This window comes from Somniosus microcephalus, chromosome 7 (genome assembly GCF_052327205.1).
Source record: "Somniosus microcephalus isolate GS21.2 chromosome 7, FLI_Smic_1.0, whole genome shotgun sequence".
In the NCBI taxonomy this organism is placed as follows: domain Eukaryota; kingdom Metazoa; phylum Chordata; class Chondrichthyes; order Squaliformes; family Somniosidae; genus Somniosus; species Somniosus microcephalus.
Window position 1 is genome coordinate 43,919,202 of NC_140993.1, and position 7,011 is coordinate 43,926,212.

A 7,011-nucleotide genomic window follows, 5' to 3' on the forward strand; every position below is an offset into this window, starting at 1 on the left:
ACCCCCCCGACCCCCCGCCGACCCCCCCAACCCCCTGCCGACCCCCACCCCGACAAATTTCCCAGTCTTATAAAATACCTTCCGAAATCCGAAATTTTCCGAAAACCGAAACACGGCTGGTCCCGAGGTTTTCAGATAAAGGATAGTCTACCTGTAGTTATCATTTAGTTGTTAAATGTATGTTATGTACTGTTTATCTAAAAGGGGAGGAATTGTTGTGTATGTACCTTTAAGAGAATAACTGGTCTCAGACTGCAGTACCGGCAGTGACCACCCCTGTATAAAAGGCGCTAGTGAGCCTCTGTTGTTTTCAGTTTCACTATTGACTTCCACCAGTAAAGACTTGTTTTGTTCAACTCCTGCTGTCCGTGTCCCAATCATTCACGGACATAATAGAAACCCTTCGTCAGGACTGAAGAAACACAGGAAATGAAACAGATTAAAAGGCCAGTTTGGGGGCTGGGAAATGGGGATGAAAGAACAAAAGAGAAGTGAAGAGACATTAAGAGGTATTCAAAACGAGACGAGATGGTGATAGGACAAGTAAAGAGACAAAAGACGGCTCTAGATGAGGTGTGAAATGCGCTGGCAGAATGAGAGACAGCTGCCATGTGGGAGAGAAAAAAGGGGGAAGGGCACAAAAGAAAGTTGTGGATAAAAAATATATATAAAAATGTAATAGTGACCGAGGTTATGATCTGAAACTGTTGAACTCGATTTAGGATCCTGACTTTTCTGTAAAGAAGGCAGGCACGATATAGTGTGGTTGGAATGTCTGAATTGAGCCATGCAGCAGTTGTTTGCAAAGGGCATTGAGAAGGAGGCCATTGCTTAAAGCTAAATTCCCACCCACCGTCGCTGCTGCCCCGGCACCCACGACCCTCTGGGGCAAGCAAGCGCCCTTAACCATGCTCCCATGTCTTCCTGTTCTCCCAACCCTTGCCATCCTACCCTGTGCTCTCATCTCCACATTGGAAAATTGCCCAGTGCACAATGGCCAACTTCACTGGCTCTTGGTGCCTGACATTGCAGTCCTGGCACTCCTGTCACATTATGGGTGACACACTTGCGAACAAACTGATGCTGTGTTATCTGGCGAGGTCAACCCATTAGTACACAAGTGCATGCAGCATCTGCATTGGTGTCACCGTGCATGGGGTGGATCATCTACCTTTCATTGTCTTATCAGAAATTTCTCAAACATTTTAAAAAACCATTAGCTTTACTGCTGATCAGGACTTTTTTGAGTAGGATTTCATTGCAAACCTGTGAAGGGGTGGAACTTCAAACCATCTCAAGTGCAGCTCCAGAACTGCTGATTTTGTAAACCCAATGCTGAAGCTTAGGAACGCAGATGACCCAGTCTATGGTGTTGTTTATTGATGTCAAATGGCTTTGGAGAGTCCCTCAGGTTGGTTTGAAATTGTTGACCTGACCACCGTTTTCAATATAGCCACTTCAACTTGGGAAAGCTCCTTATATTTGACATCACTTGAGTGACCCAGCAGAGTAGGAGACCTTGCTGGACGATCTCAGTGATGAAGATTGATAAAAGTCAAAGACATTTCTGGCAAGTTTGTTATTTTCATCTATAGTGAAGAGGGAATGCTCTGAAGCATCCCTTTTATACCTACCTTCCACTTTAAGATTTCCTCTGCTGTAGCCCTGAAACTGCAGGGCTGATTTTCATCTTGCTACTGCCCCTTTGTAGGGGGTGGTGTTTGGGGTCAGCTTCACCCCTGACTTATGAGCGATTCAAATCGCTCCCACTCCCTTGGTTCTAGACCTTGGATTTATTTGGGGGTTGTGACAAAAGTGCAGCAGACAACTGGTTTTGGTGCAAGAAAACTTTGTTCTTTATTTGAGAAAGAAAATACAACACAATAATCTTAACACTCTAATAAAATGGGGAACACTTCGATACACACGAGGGAATTACAGTAGAAAAATACCTCACCCCTCCCAATCCCACCTTACTAGTTAAGTTGGACATTAAAGGACCAGGGATAATGACCGGACTTTATGGTAGTCCCGGCGATCACAAACCATCCCGAAACCCGCTCGCCGAGACCAGATGAGGGGCGGGATCGGTGTGCCTGGGCGGTCGTGTGGTCGGTGTGTGACTGTGAAAGGATAAGATCTGAGCGTTCCTGGCGGGGCCCGGAGGAGCACTGCTGCTCTCCCTGACCTCCCCTCCCAAAGATGGTCACTGAAACTGTTGCTCTGGTTTCTTCTTGTGTGTTACTTCTTCTTCAAGAGAGAGCTGCTTCGAGATGCTTGAAGTCCTTGATCTTGATATTGCTCTGAAACGGTCGAGTTTCGATGTTGGAACTGTGCTGAACTCGAACTTGGAACTCCTACTGCTGTGAAAAGAGGCCTTTAGTTATACTAATCGGGGCCTGCTAATGTGCGTGCCAAATCAGTCCTGGTTTATTGTTAGATTTTGGCGGGCTCGTTAATATTAAGTTGTTTAAAGTGGTTTCGGTATGCTTCCATGAGCTGTTGAAGTTTTAAGAATGTGTGAAGTGGTTTCGGGATGGTTTCATGAGCAGTTGAGCTCATACTTGATTGTAGTGAAATTGTCCTCAGGCTTTGAGTTTCCTGTGGGGCCTGAGATTCTTTGTAGGTTGGCGAAGTGATTTGTTTTATGCATTTGTTGGATGGGTCCTGTGTTTTGGGTGGAGACTGCTCTTCCGTGGGTCTATTGTTATAATGTAAAATTGTCTGATAGGGGCTGAGTGACGTTTTCCGTTCCCCCAGACAGTTTGATTAACTGATTAACTCCAATACTCAAACTGTCTATTACAGAGGTTGATCCCATTTCCTATTGTTGCAGCCTTTTTCTTCCATTTCAGGCCCAAACATGCCCCCTTTTAAAATGCCATGTCTGTTTTTGACCTTGAATCTCCCTGTTAGGCCCAACATGCTTTTGATCCCCCTGAAGTTTTTGGCAAGGGTCCAAAATCATTTTCTTTAAGGGTTTTCTTCCCGTTTTGGGGGATCTGTTAATTTTGAGAATTTTACAGTCCCCCCTGTAATACTTTACTTGCTAGAGTATCATGCTGGGTGAGCAAAATTCTTGATCCTTGAGAGCCAACCTTCCCCTGTAGCTTACCTATCTAAGACCCAAAACATACATTCCCTTTTAGCTATTGTACTTCCCTTTTAGATGTAGTGTTCAGATGGTAAAAATTCAATTACATTCATATCCAAGCACGGAGGGGGTCCAAAACCCCTGCACCACTTGGAAAATATGGTACATACATAGAAAAAGAATACACGGTCACAAAACTTTATTTTAAAAACAATTAAGGCTCGTCCCATACCTGGTCATAGACTTTATTGTAATGCACGTCCCATGCTCTCTCATGTCGGGATCGGGGCATTCTGCCCCTCCCCTTGCACTTTGTGCAAAGTCAGTAGAAGACTATACCGAGCTGGCAGACCACTAAAATATGGGAAGCCATTCTGATCCAGGAAGGGACCTCTATATTTTTGAAAATATCCCACCAGGGTGGAATTATGACATCCAAAATCGCGGCCCCTATCTCGACTGTCTTTTGTTCTAGAGTATAGAAATGTTTTTGTGATACTTCTATGGCTTTGAGTAGGGTGGTAAGATGTTCGGGTAGAGGGGGAATTCCAAAGCCGAAATGTGTGACATAGTTTTGCAGGTTGGTTATGTTTTCCCTGACAGTGAGGTGAACAGTAGAGGGTTCAGGAATGGGGACAATCCGTTCCTGGGCCACTTGAACTTGTGCCTCGGGTTTAAAGCAGAAACTGCTGTCACTCACCGGACACCAAATGTGCTGTCCATGCTGGTAGTGGGGCGCACTTCTGGTGACACAATATGTCCCACCCCCTATGAACGCTACCTGTGGGGGAACATGGCCTTGTGCCATTACCTCCATGGTACAGTTCACAGGTTGTGCACCAGCAGCTTTAAACCCACACTGTGGTCTAGAATAGGCGTTCAAGTGCTGGGGACACAGTATTATGTGTGCTCCCTGGTTCCGGCACCCGGAGAGGCCAGTACCTGTCATAGCGTGCTCCCACTTTATGACATAAGGTGGGACTGCTGCGAAATGGACGTGTGCACCCCCTTGAATGATCCCAATGTTCTCCACCCTGTATACTGGTGCGGGTCAGGCTGTCCCACCCATGACCGGCATCCTCACTACTATCCCCATGATAGTGTGATTGGAATGCCCGCAATCTACTGGGACAGGGTAGGCTTCAGAGGCTAGGCGGAGCTGACACGGGCTCAGCGAATTGCTAAACGGGTGGAGGGCTGCGAGGTGCTTGTTGCTGATCCAGGAGGGGACTAAACATCATTTTAAATCCTCCAGGTTGCTGCGGCCCTCGCCCAGCAACTATGGCCCGTATAGCACACACACCTCATTCTGTGCAGCCTGATCCGAAGCATTCCTGCCCTCCCGTATGAGTGCATTTACTGTTTTTGCGTGTCTTTCTAGCTCAGCAATGATCTCCTTTAAATGGACCATCATAGCTTGGTCCTCGTGTAGCTCTGGGCCTACCACTGTGTTTTCTTCCATTAGGATCTTTCGTAGTTGGGTTTTTAGGCCATTTATTTGTGTTTGCAGTTCTATATCGTCCAGGCTATTTATTACAGAGGATCCTGTATTGTAGGTTGTGAAAATATCGTTCCAGGTTCCCCTTCTTTCTCTCCCTGTGCCCATAGTGTGCTCAGCGTGTAATGTGTACAGCTCTGCTTTGTCTATGTTGGCAAAGTTGAATTTGTAAAATTTCCTAAACATTTCTTGTGGTAGGGCCTGGCATAGCTGTTCTGTCTCCTTAGGGCACCATTCAGGTAAGTGTACTTCGGTAAGGTTTAGGATAACTGAAGCTACGGCATAGTGTACCCCCGGTATAGTACCTTTTCGGTCGGCACTAGTACTAACCCATTCCCCGGTCCCTTAGTGGTGGTAGGACACCTCTCTATTACTGTCCGTGATGTCGGGGTCGTGGGCAGGGGCTTTCGGGTGCGTGCTACGAGTTCGGTGGTGTTGACTGGGATAGGGGAGTGTTGGAGCGTGCATGCATGCAGGCTAGAATCCCACCCCATCCCCTTCCCGGTATCTTGCCATTGTCTAGAGAAGATGATGGCTATGCCTGTGGGGAAGGCTCTCTCTGATCCCCACATGCAGATATAGATTCCCTGTTCCGACTCCCACCACTTATCCCAACACACAATCACTCCCCCTTGGGTCCCTGTGATCGTCCGGTGGGTGTTGTTCCCCAGTCATTCCCAGTCGGCTGTACGGTCCCCTATGTCCCTGCTCAGCTTCCTGAGCCACCACCACCTATCCAGGGGAATCCATCCCTTGCATGTAAGACACACACGTTTCCCCTCAGTGACACTGACCCTTGTAGCAACGACCTGTACCCTGGGGCACGGGATGGAGGCCTCCCCGTAGGTGAACCCGGTCTGGCTGGAGTATTGTGTCGAGATAGACCCCAACCACCCTGGCCACCTTCCCTCAAGGAAGTAAATAGTGAGCTCCTCCACACCTGGTTCACCACCCCCAGCGGTAACGATCGGCGCTCTCTCTCCTGAGCACCCATAGATGTGGGAGTCCTCCACGTCGCCTCGGTCACCGATGCTCACCCCTACCAGGGCAAGCAGGAGCAGAACCCTCCTCATGCCGATTTCCTCTCTGTAGGGACACACAAAACAGATAGCTATGTCCCGAGAAGGTTCTCTGGCTTGACAAGTGATCGAGTCTCGAAATGTAAACCTACGTATTGTAAAATAATTAAATAATAATGATATTAAAACTACCAAAACTGTAAAAAACACCTAACATTCATCAGAAAAGCTATGTACATCCGCCGCTCGTCTCCGGACGGCCAGGTTAATTCCTGTATGGCCTCTGTCTTCTGCGGCTTCTGGGCAGCTTGTACACCTGGGCGTAAGGTGGCCTGTACCGCAGGACCCGGAGAGTCCTTCTTAAAACAACTGGGAGTTTCCCTGAATCCCAGATGATAGGGGGAGTGTGCGCTCCTGTACTGCAGCACACTACCCCCTTCGGTGTGGCTGCTGAGTCCCTGTCCTGTCCTGTGGGTTCCGCGCAGTCTGAGGCTGCAGGCTGTGGATCCCTATCTCTAGATTGATCCCTGACCTTGGGCATTCTTTTTCGGGTTGCGACCCTTCCGGGGCTGAGTCATTTAAACTGAGGCACTGGTGACCATGGTAGTCTTGGCTGTGGTGTGCGAGGAGACCTCCTTAGGGCTCCGGCTACTGGGGGTGTGTCCGAGTCCCAAATAATTGGTGGGATGGCCCCTCCATTGACTCAAGCCACTGCCCCCACCGGTGCGGTCTGTGAGTCTGCCACAGCTGCTGGCTGAGGATCTCTGGCCTAGAAATTCCCTTGGGTTTGCGCCCATTTAGGGGCGCAAGAGTGGGTTGCGCCGGAAGTTGCGTCGCCGCTGAAATTAGGTGGGCCTTTAAATCGGCGTAAGCTGGTAGCGCTGCGCCGGCACCGATGACGTCATCGGTGTGCGCAGCGCCCCGGTACCGCCCGAAACCACGCCGATCCCCATCTTCAGTAGCGGCCGCCACTTCCCTGGCGGCCGCTAACAACGTTTTGAAAACCTGGCCGTGCTGCAGCCTTAGAGGCGCTATTTAAAGCGGAGATGCGGCCGGCCGCTTTTTCGGCGGCCGCCTGCCCGCACCTCCTTCCCCGGCCTCCTCCACCCCCCCCCCCCGCGGCATTGCCGGCTGGTTTCCGTGGAGCCCGGCACTTCGCCGTTGTGCCGGGCTCTTTTGCCGGCACTTTCAACGGGGCTCCGGCCGTTGCAGGCACCTCCCCCTTAAGAGAAGGGGGAGGCCTGCAGTACAGCAGCCTGCCGCTCCGCATCGGGTGGTGCAGCGGGACCGGCAGCGCTGAAATTCACTTTCAGCGCCCCAAGCGGGGCGGGCACACCCTGTACCAGCGCCCGCTTCCGCTTTGGGGCGCTGAAAGTGAATTTGGGGCGGGCACAACTGGC

The 7,011-nt window shown here is 49.8% G+C and overlaps 1 pseudogene; it reads right to left on the minus strand.

Moving 5' to 3' along the window:
• Positions 1-1,855: 1,855 nt before the first annotated feature.
• On the minus strand, positions 1,856-5,719 carry LOC147114623 (uncharacterized; annotated as a pseudogene).
• Positions 5,720-7,011: the final 1,292 nt, after the last annotated feature.